This window comes from Zeus faber (genome assembly GCF_960531495.2).
Source record: "Zeus faber genome assembly, chromosome: 21".
Classification (NCBI taxonomy): domain Eukaryota; kingdom Metazoa; phylum Chordata; class Actinopteri; order Zeiformes; family Zeidae; genus Zeus; species Zeus faber.
Window position 1 is genome coordinate 12,045,501 of NC_137208.1, and position 10,974 is coordinate 12,056,474.

Consider the following 10,974-nt stretch of genomic DNA (forward strand, 5'->3'; position numbering starts at 1 on the left):
CACACGTACACACACATGCGCGCGCGCACACACACACACACACACACACACACACACACACACACACACACACACACACACACACACACACACACACATAATTCTAATTACCTATAGCTGCCAGGGAAATATCACTCAGGCAACACTCCACTGTTTGTTTCAGGAATTTGCACCGGTAGTGTGTATTCACTTGAAAAGGGGGTAAAAAGAGAAAGGGAGTGAAAGAGATTGGAGAGTACACAAGTGGTAAAAAAAAGGAGAAGAAAGAGTTGCACCAAGGGTGAGACAGAGAGAGATGAAAACGAATAAAAAGAGATAAAATAGATGCCCAACAACAAAGGTGAGCTCGTGAAATGCTGGAGAGGATGAGGAGATAGAAGAGAAGGAGGGAGTGAAAAAGTGAGGAAAAAAAGGGGGGGAGGAAAAAGACAGTCAGAAAGAGAGAAAAGGTGGAAAACAGGGATTGTGAGAAAGTGAGAGGAAAGAGAAAGAAGAGAAGGAAGAGGGCGATTATCTTCCTCTAATGGCCGACTTGTTGACAGCAGCACTTTTCATCACCTCTGAGACTCCGTAACGTTCCTATCTGCGCCCCCGAGGGACACACACACACACACACACACACACACACACACACACACACACACACACACACACACATCCAAAGCCTGACCAATAATATTTATACAGACATTTACTCACAGACATTACTATCTATTCCCAAGACACACACACACACCTGTTCACACAGCCACACATACACAGTGTGCATGATACAATGTTGAATAACACAATTCTCAGCTGTAATAAAAGGATGTCTTCACAATTAGCTGAGGCCAATTATGAAACAAATTCCATTTTTTACTCTCAAAAATTAATCATTGAATGAAAAAGATGGCTACCCCTGTACCTTTGAGCTTAATACGCTTGAGGCCGTTTAAACGCAGCTGAATCTGGGCACATCCTAGCACAACATGAAAAAGGCTTGAAAAGATGTGCATGTAAAAAGCTTTTATTTTTCCGTATTTTACGGTGTGCGCCGAACCATTGTGACATGACGGGGTCAAAGGTTAAAGCAGAGCCTGCAAACACTCATACAGTACAAAACATAAAAGTACAAATATAACCCTAAAACACCCATGTGAACTTGCATAATGCTTTGATCAATATCGGTTTGTTTTGAAACGTCCTTCCTAAATACACACGTGTGATAAAAAAAAACAAAAAACCAAAAAACCTTTGCCATGTTTTTCGGCAGAACACATCTTGCACTACTTATAATATCCAGTACGACTCTTTGACACATGACTTCATCAAATCTACATTTCGTGGCCTCGGGATATGTGTCCGTGCATTCAGCGCTGCAGCCAATGGACTAATGCGTGAGTCTGGGGGCCTGGTGCAGCCTTATTGTCTTAGGATCACAACGTGCCCCTTCCAAATATATTAAAACTGAATGAGGGTGCACGGCCTCGACCTTTTCCGTAGCCACATCTCTGCGCGGCACATTTTGCACGTATTACACACGCACACACTTCCCCCCCAAAAAACCACACATGCAACTTATATTGGTATTTTGGTCAGAACTGCAAGTGCCTTTTTTTCTTTTTTATTTAACTTCTTGCCCAGGCCAGGGCCGGCGTCCGTTGCACGGCAGGGATTTCCCTGACGACAGCAGAATATCACACCGCGCATGAGAATGGGATGGAATTTGATGTTATATACGGCCTTGTGTTATTTGTATAGCATTAACCTATCAAATGACATATTCGGGTTTTAAGTTCTGATCCCAGGGCTGTTGACTCAATGTGCAGGGCACGCACGCACGCACACGCACGCACGCACACACACACACACACACACACGCACACACGCACACACGCACACACGCACACACACACACACACACACACACACACACACACACACACACACCAGCTCTGATGAGGTCAAACTAACTCTCCAGAATGAGAGAAACATTTGTGCAACATTTTTACTAAAATAGTCCTGCTGCTGACCGCAGAGAGAGAGAGAGAGAGAGAGAGAGAGAGAGAGAGCTGCCACACACACACACACACACACACACACGGGAGCAAAAGTTCTGCAACAGCAAAGGGGTTTTAGGGATAAATCCTGCCCAGCTTAAGCAGACACACACTGGTAGATGTTCAAGGTCATTGATTCAAAAGTCCACCAGACCTCCCTTCCGTCATCCCTTTGTTTCCCCAAAACATCACCTGCAACCTCCACGGCACTCCAAAAAGTTGGCAAGATGTGTGTTGTCAGATATAACACCATAACCTTATCTAAGGGTGGGGGGGGAAAAAACAGTCCCTATTGTAACGTCGAGTGAAATAAAGAAGTTGAACGTGTTCCTTCTCCCGGGGACCCCCTGGAACCTCTTGAGGGGCCCCCACTTTGGGAAAACTATTACACACATTACGGTACTGCTCGCTATTGGGACGGGCCGGGTCGCTGGGTTGCGTTACATCATTATTTTAACTTTTCACCATTTCACGGGCCCGCTTTTCTGAAACATTGTTTGTTAAAACGGAGCCCATCGCTGGGTGGTTCCTACCGGGTCCGGCGCTTCCTCCGCTGCTGCTTCTTGGCACACAAAAAAAAATCCCTCGGAACCCTTTCTGAGACGGAGTTCCAAAAAAACGACACCGCGTGGATGCTATAATGTCCGGAGCAGCAAAAAACAAAAAAACAAACAAAAGAAAAAAAAAAAAGCCCAAGGTGGAGGCTCCCGGCGGAGCTGCGGTGGCGGTGGAGGCGCCGCGCAGCTGTCAAGTCCTCCAGCGGCAGGTTTTCACTCGGCGAGGTGGAGGAACTTCTTCTGTTCGGGCTCCGTCCGCGTCGCGGTGTTTGAGCAACAGGTGTCCCCCAAAATCGCCGGTCGAACGAAGCGTTGCGGCGGCTCCGGTCGGCTCGCTCACGGCAAATACTACAACTGCAACATAAACAACAACAACAACAACACCACCACCACCACCACCACCACCAACACCTCCAAACACCTCCCTTCCCGTTGCCGTTCCTCTGGTTTGACGCGAACCGGGCACGTTTCCACCGAACGACGCGGGAGAGGAAAGTTGGAGGAAAACTAAAGTTTTAGTGTAAAGTTCACTCTGCGCCGCGTGTGCAGTCTGTTCTGGAGGCTTCTGAGAGAGAGAGAGAGAGAGAGAGAGAGAGAGAGCGGGGGGGAGGAGAGGGAGAGAGAGAGAGAGCGGGGGGGAGGAGAGGGAGAGAGAGAGAGAGCGAGAGGAGGGAAGGAGAGAGTGAGAGAGAGAAAGAGAGAGGAGGGAAGGAGCGAGGGAGGAGGGATGGAGAGAGAGAAAGAGAGGGGAGGGAGGGAGGGAGGATGAGGAGGGGGAGAGAGAGGGAGGGAGGGGGAGAGAGAGGTGGAAAAAGAGAGAGAGAGGGATGGAGGGAGGGAGAGGAAGGGAGGGGATGGAGTGAGGTGAAAGATAGAGAGGGAGAGGGGGGAGAGAGAGAGGAAGGGAGAGGGGGAAGAGATAAAGAGGGAGGGGAAGGGAGAGAGAGGGAGAGACGGTGGGGGAGATGGAGGGTTGGAGGGGAGAGGCAGTGAGAGAGGGAGGGGGGGGGGAGAGGGGAGAGGGGGATGGAGTGAGGTGAAAGATAGAGAGGGAGAGGGGGAAAGAGAGAGAAAGGGAGGAGGTGGAGAGGGGGAAGAGATAAAGAGGGAGAGGGGGAAGAGAGGGAGAGACGGTGGGGGAGATGGAGGGGTGGGGAGGAAGAGGCGGCGAGAGAGGGGAGGGAGGGAAGGGGAGAGAGAGAGAGAGGTGGAAAAAGAGAGAGGGATGGAGGGAGGGGAAAGATAAAGAGGGAGAGGGGGAAGGAGAGAGGAAAGGAGGGAGGGGGAAGAGATAAAGAGGGAGGGAGGGAGGGAGGGTGGGGGAGGTGGAGGGGGGAGACGAAGAGGCAGTGAGAGGGGGAGAGGGGGGGAGAGGAAAAGGGAGGGGGATGGAGTGAGGTGAAAGATAAAGAGGGAGAGGGGGAAGGAGAGAGGAAAGGAGGGGGGTGGAGAGGGGGAAGAGATAGAGAGGGAGAGAGACGGTGGGGGAGATGGAGGGGGGAGACGAAGAGGCAGTGAGAGAGGGAGGGAAGGAGGGAGGGAGGGGGGGCAGTTAGACGTATTAATTGGATTATTTAAATGAGGGGCGTGGTTAACGGTGAGCAACGTTCCCTTTCTACGTTGTTGTTTATTTTAACACGTATGACGTCGTTCTCTGTCGATCTGATGCTACGTCAACGTGGGGACCACCGAACGCAGCATCGCTTCACCAAAAAGGTGCGACGTAGAAAGCGCCAACACGGCCACCATCCGAAGAGATCCCCCGTCCATGTCCACATATGGTCAATGACGTCATAGCGAGCCGGCGCTCGGGGTTGCCATGACTAATAATAAAAAGAAATGTGTGCTCTGACGCAATAGAATATGATATATTTTACAAAAAGTCTCAGAATGACAAAGAGTGTAAGGTAGAAGGTGCCGGCGCTGCAGGTGAGTACAAGAAGCACTTTCCAGCGCTGGATTTAAAGTTAACTCCCTTTGTTTCCATTTGCCGTGTTTGTGTTTATGGTTTGTGTTTGTGTTTGTGTTTATGTTTATGGTTGTGTTTATGTTTATGTTAATGTTTGTTTGTGTTAATGTTTGTTTGTGTTTATGTTTGTGTGTGTTTGTGTTTGTGTTTGTGTTTGTGTTTGTGTTTGTGTTTGTGTTTGTGTTTGTGTTTGTGTTTGTGTTTGTGTTTGTGTTTGTGTTTGTGTTTGTGTTTGTGTTTATGTTTGTTTGTGTTTATGTTTATGTGTGTTTCTGTTTGTGTTTGTGTTTGTGTGTGTTTCTGTTTGTGTGTGTTTCTGTTTCTGTTTATGTTTGTGTTTGTGTGTGTTTGTGTTTCTGTTTCTGTTTCTGTTTATGTTTGTGTTTGTGTTTGTGTTTATGTTTGTTTGTGTTTATGTTTATGTGTGTTTCTGTTTGTGTTTGTGTTTGTGTTTGTGTTTCTGTTTATGTTTATGTTTGTGTTTGTGTTTATGTATGTGTTTGTGTTTCTGTTCACGTCTATGTTTATGAGGACAAAATAAAACAGTTATCGGTTCTTTTTGAATCTTGGGTTGAAGCGGGGTCACTCGGTGCCGCCCCGGAGGGCCGCCGTGAGTGAGAGGGAGGCAGGGAGGGAGGGAGGGAGGGGAAGCGGAGAGAGGGTGGGAGAGAGGGTGGGAGGGAGGGAGGGAGGGCGGGCGGGAGAGCGAGATCGAGGGGGGAGGTGGGGAAGGGGAGAGAGAGCGGGCGAGAGAGGGAGAGAGAGATAGGGTGGGGGGGGGGGGGGAGCGAGAAGATGGGGAAGGGGAGAGAGAGGCAGTGAGAGAGAAGGGGGGAGGGAGGAAGAGAGAGAGTATCTATCTGTCTGTCTGTCTATCTATCTGTTTGTGTCTGTCTGTCTATCTGTCTGTCTATCTATGTATCTATCTGTCTGTCTGTCTAGCTGTCTATCTGTCTGTCTATCTGTCTGTCTGTCTATCTGTTTGTGTCTGTCTGTCTGTGCTTGTGTTTTCCACTTGTTTTCTTTCCCCCTTCAACGTATGTTTCCTCAGTGATAAGCGAGTGAAGAGGCTCGTTTCCACTCACTAGTTACACTCGTTTAAATGGAGGCTCCGTGTTGACGCCGCCTCGTCGTGTTCAGGTGGTTTTGTCACCGTTACAACCTGGAGGGGAACGGAGCAAGCAACGTGCGACAAAGGAAGAAGAAGAAGAAAAAAAAAAAACCTTGTCAGAAGTGGGATTCGAACCCACGCCTCCATTCGGAGACCAGAAGCCCCACTCAGAGGAAGGTGATCAGCCTTGAGTCTGGCGCCTTAGACCGCTCGGCCATCCTGACAAACTGACGTTGGGAGAGGAAAACCAGACTTTTACAAATTCAATAAGCGCGAACCCCGTGAACTTAATATTCTTCCGGCTTGTGAGAATAAAAAAAAAAAAATTGAATATACTTTAATATTACATAATATAAGAAAAAAAAAAACAAGAGTGAGAGTCATGTCTTTGTTTTGACGACTGAAATGACAACATGGCTGTTGTAAAATATTGTTCATGGAAAATATGAAATGGTGAAACCACTTCAATATTAATATTTAGGAAATCAGACGCTGCTGCAGTGTGTGGCGAACGCAGCTATGACCGACACCGAAGCATGGGCCCAAACTGCAGCTCTAAAACGGGGTTCATCAATTCACAACGACAATATCTTCACATTTAGTTTCGCGGGTTTCCTCTCTGTCTTCTGATTGGTTGATTCGACCACGTGGTCAGATTTGTTGTTGTTATGTTGTTGTTGTCGTTGTTGATTTTTCAAAGATCACGCGAACGTTGACTATTTACACGTCACGGTCTCCTTCGGTGGGGGGCGGACCCCTGTCGTCGCACCTCGCTGTACCTGTTCCCTGGTGCCCTCGTTGCGCGGGGCGCTCGCCGCTGTGGGGCCCGGCCGCAGGTTGGGGGCCGTCCACCACCCCCTGTTCTATCGTCCGCGGGTGGTCTCTGCGCCCCCATCATGCCCCTGACCGGCCGGGGGCCCGATGAGGGGGCGCCGAGCGGCCCGGCATGGCGGGGGCACACGGGGCCGCTCTGGGGGGGCCTCCCTCATTCACCGCCATAACTAGGAAGAGGCTGCGCGACCGGCTGCTGTTCCAGTTTTCCTGGACGTAATTAGCTCTGTTTTGTCGATACATGTTGTCGTCTGATGTTTCTATGTTCATGTTCTTCCATGTCACTGTTGTTTGGTTCTACGCTCATCTCTCTCACCCGTGGTGATCCTCCGCCTCTCGGAGTATTAATGATGGTTAGTTGTTTATAGACCCAATACATGGTAAGATCATTCTCCAGAGAGGGGGGTTTGGTGGCGGCTCTGCGTCAGAAAAAGCCGCGCTCCTGTCACGCCACAGGTCGTGCACAGGACAGAGTTATTGCAGCGGTTCTTGATGATTAAAGAATTAATAAAGAGCTGCATTGCAGGTTGAGAACTTGAACTCCACTTGCAGACTGACTCTGCCCTGGATGCAACGCCATTTAAATACTCTGTGTTGTGTGCCCTGCATGTTGACAGCACAGGTTAACACAAACAACACCTAATCATGCGTTAAAACCTAAAAATGTGGAAATGATGGTCCAGTCATTTCTGCATTTTCCGTTCCATTCCATTGTCTTATGAGTGGTTGATTAGTGATCCTTCCATAGATCAAACCACCCTCAAACCACATTAGTGACGGTGTGATAATAAGTACTGCCTGTCACACGACATTAATGGTACACAAATAGCATCGTTACGACATTAAAAAAAAAAAAAAAAAAAAGCCTTTATTACTTTTCTGTCTGTGTATATTTAAAATGGTGGCCGGTCGCCGCCGCGCTCCCTCCCTCAATAATCTCCTCTTCCTCGGCCCGAACGGAGGAAGTCCCTCTGAAAAAGAAAAGAGTCGCTGGGATGGAAAGATGAATGGAAAACAGAGAGAGAGAGAGAGAGAGAGGGGATGTCGCGGGCTGGATGTCGGGTTTTCTCGGTGGCCGGCGGCTTATTTTGGGAGCTCTGCGCTTTTAACGTCGCGCTCGGTGCTTCTTTTTATAGCCTTCCACTGGCTGACACCTCCCTCCGTTCTTCCCCCTCTTATTTTCCCATCGCCCGGCCACTCCACCTTTTCACCACCCCCCTCCTCTTCCTAATACCACCAACCCCCTTCCATTTTTTCCATCTCTCCCTCAATGCTGCTCTTTCTCTCACCTACCTACATTTGTTTTTTCATTCTCTCTCGCTCCCCCCCCCTCTCTCCCGCTCTCTCTCTCTCTCTCTCTCACTCACTCACTCACTGTCTCTCTCTATCCAGTCATTGAGTCACTGGATGAACTTAGTTCGGGGTCAACAAACTAAACACACTGACAGGGGCCTCCGTGGAAGAGTCAGCGGCCGCGAAAAGGCCCTCTCTAGAGCCAGTGTTTGGGATGTCCCTTCTGGGCCACTGTGGAAGAAACGCGGCGGTGCAACACGGCGGCCTCCGCGGAGCGTGCCCTCGCCCCTACGTAGATAAAAACGTCTCACTCTAAGGTAAAGCCAACACAACGATTCTTACTTTTGTCGTGCACAAATTAAAACCCATGAATATACCCATGAATATGTGGTGCGGGGGTGGTGCGATGTCAGCAGCCACACCTAATGGGGCCCAGCATCAGGGGTGGCTGTTCACCTGTCGCCCATCAGAGCAATCGTTGAGCGCGGGTTAAGTCAGCCACCCCCACAGAATATTGTATTCCATTCCTGCCCCGTCTGTCCCGTATATATTCTACACACGGCACCGTTAACTGCGAGTCAACCACAGTCTGTTTCGATCAAACCGCGACTGTGAAGAGCTGTAAAGAGCTGTTAATAAAGTTAATTCTAACTGAGGTGGAACAGTCTTGGCTCAGAAAGTACAAGTCCTGCCGTGTTTTACCTCCATCCATGCGCTGATCGGCCGGTTTCACCCTCCAGTCCGACCTCTGGGTGGATGCCGATGAGCAGATCCGCGCGGCCGACTCAAAGTCCCGGGGTGGATTTGTTTTGGATTTTGTGAACCCGGATTTTCCACCTCCGGAGTCCGTGTGGGCAGGACTGCGGGAGGGGTCGACGGGGACGAGGGTCAGATGAGGAGAAGCGCTTTTAAAATGTCATTTTTTTTTTTTTTGCTCCGCAGTTGTTCTGCGTGTCACTACGTCTCTCTCTCTCTCTCTCTCTCTGTCTCTCTCTCTCTCTCTCTCCAGCACATAAATCAGGGAGTCAAACGGCCATTTCCTCCTCTCTTCATTTTGTCCATCTGTTCTGTTTCGCCCGGATAGCTTTTATTAGGACAGTTAGATGGAGAAAGCAGGACGGAGAGAGAGAGAGAGAGAGAGAGAGAGATACTTCACACACAGACCCTGCTCTGCGGTGCGGGGGCCTCCGTTGAGCAGCGGCCCCCAGTCGGGTTGGAGGGAATTAAGTGTCACGGAGCGTCTTTATGAGCGGCTCTGTCTCCATTTCTACCACATCTCCATCCTTTCCTACACACACACACACACACAGACCCTTTCTGTGTGTGTGTGCATTGTCACAGGGTGTCCGCATACACGTGTGTGAGTGCCCTGCACTACTGAAGCAGAAAACAGCTTTATTTCTGGGACATTACACGGCCCCATGTTTATGTCCTGTCGTTGGGGTTACGGCGTGAATCGGTTTGTCACCGCAGGCGGCTGGACACACGCGTCTCTTAAATAGACAGTGACACCGGTCGTAATTTGGTCCGAGGCGTGATGGATGAAGAACGACATTATGTTGTCTTTATTTTCATTTCGTTACCATGACAAGACCGGGCCCATTGCCTGCTTTTATCGGTGATTTTCATTGTAGCGGTATTATCGTACTTTTAACTCTACTTGTGCGACCTGTTACTAGAGAAGGTTCAGCTGTGACTTTGACGTACATTGTTTCGATCCTACCGACAAAATTAACGTGACGTCATGTAGCTACAGGCCTTCTTTTGTCGTGGAGCTCTAAGTTAACCGGACCAAAAGGCCGTTGTCAGAAGTGGGATTCGAACCCACGCCTCCTTTCAGAGACCAGAAAACCCCTTGACCAGGAAGGCTCTCCAGGCCTTGAGTCTGGCGCCTTAGACCGCTCGGCCATCCTGACACCCTGCCTCGTCGCGCCCCGAGAAGAACAGCTCGATTGTGAAATGGTGAACTTGACTTCCCTCGATAAAGGCCTACATACTGTGCTTGGAACGGGTTTGGACCCGGGATAGCAAAGCAACAAGAGGGATTTGGTGTTTCCAGTGGACACCAGACGGCCTCAGAGACAGCCAGATGGAACATGGTTTAATTAGCGTAGGTGGAGTGTGCGTGTGTGTGTGCGTGTGTGTGTGCACGCGCGCACACGCGCGTGAATCCTGTTTTCCATCAAAAAGGATGAATAATGGAGTAATGGAATAATGTCACTATGGGTGGTTATAGGAAACTTAACCAGCCCACACATGATAGAATCGGTCGCCTGTTTGTTGAAGAGGGGGACACAGGAGGGGAAAGAGAGGGAGAGCGAGAGAGAGAGAGAGAGAGAGAGTGGGAGGAAGAAAGTAAAAGAGATAGAGGGCAGGGCGGTGGGCGAGCGACAGAGGAAGACACACAAAGGCACGCGATGAGGATGGAAGGAGTGGGCAATTTGTGGGAAACAATGGAAGTGATAATGGAGACACAGCAGTGGGAAAGGGACGGCGGGCGGGGGCGGAGTGAGAGGTGGAGGGAGATGGGAAGAAAAACAAGCAGATGTGACGTGACAGAATTCCAAAACTTTAAAAAGACGGAACCCAGACCAGAGAAAGTGTTGAATTCCACGAATGTGCGTCCCGGGGCCCGATCCATTTATTTTCGTTATCATTTTGTTTCCGAGATAGAAACGAGAAATAAACAAACCCGATTGGATTGCCCTTCATTCGCCTTCTTTTGCTTTTTATATTAATTTCGAAAATATTAAAAATAAATTGCAGCTTTGGATCCGACCGGTGCTGAAACAACATCGAGGGCCGATAGGTCGATGACCGATCCGAGACCAAACAAACACGCCGGAGGGGTCCCCGGCGGGAGCGAGTCCTCCAAAATGAGCCTGCGCTGGAGTCGGGGCTACAGCCTTGCAGACGTAGGACTCAGAACCAGAGAGAACATCCACGACAGAACAAAGATAAATCCATATTTTTATTCCATTCATTCATCCTCCACCCCGACTCTGAACCAAGCCGGGACAGTTACCGACCATAACTTCTCAGATTATCGATAGAAAACAAACAAGAAAACCAAAACACCGGCTTTACGACGCTTGGGGAATATCTGATGGCTACGACATGTGGCGCAGAGCTCCTAAATCTTCCTTCCATCCCCCCCCCCCCCCCGCGGGC

At 49.5% G+C, this 10,974-nt stretch overlaps 1 protein-coding gene across 2 annotated transcripts in view; it reads right to left on the reverse strand.

The window, feature by feature from the left end:
• Positions 1 to 8,547, reverse strand: part of wnt5b (wingless-type MMTV integration site family, member 5b) — a gene marked incomplete at its 3' end in the record, with an annotated part of 98,599 nt that extends 90,052 nt beyond the window's left edge. The window contains exon 1 of one of the 2 annotated variants that reach the window (XM_080022478.1): positions 8,506 to 8,547. Of the gene's footprint in view, positions 1 to 2,575; positions 2,692 to 8,505 lie in introns of those variants that run through there. The other variant, XM_080022477.1, reaches the window with a different exon arrangement.
• Between the last annotated feature and the right edge of the window lie 2,427 nt (positions 8,548 to 10,974).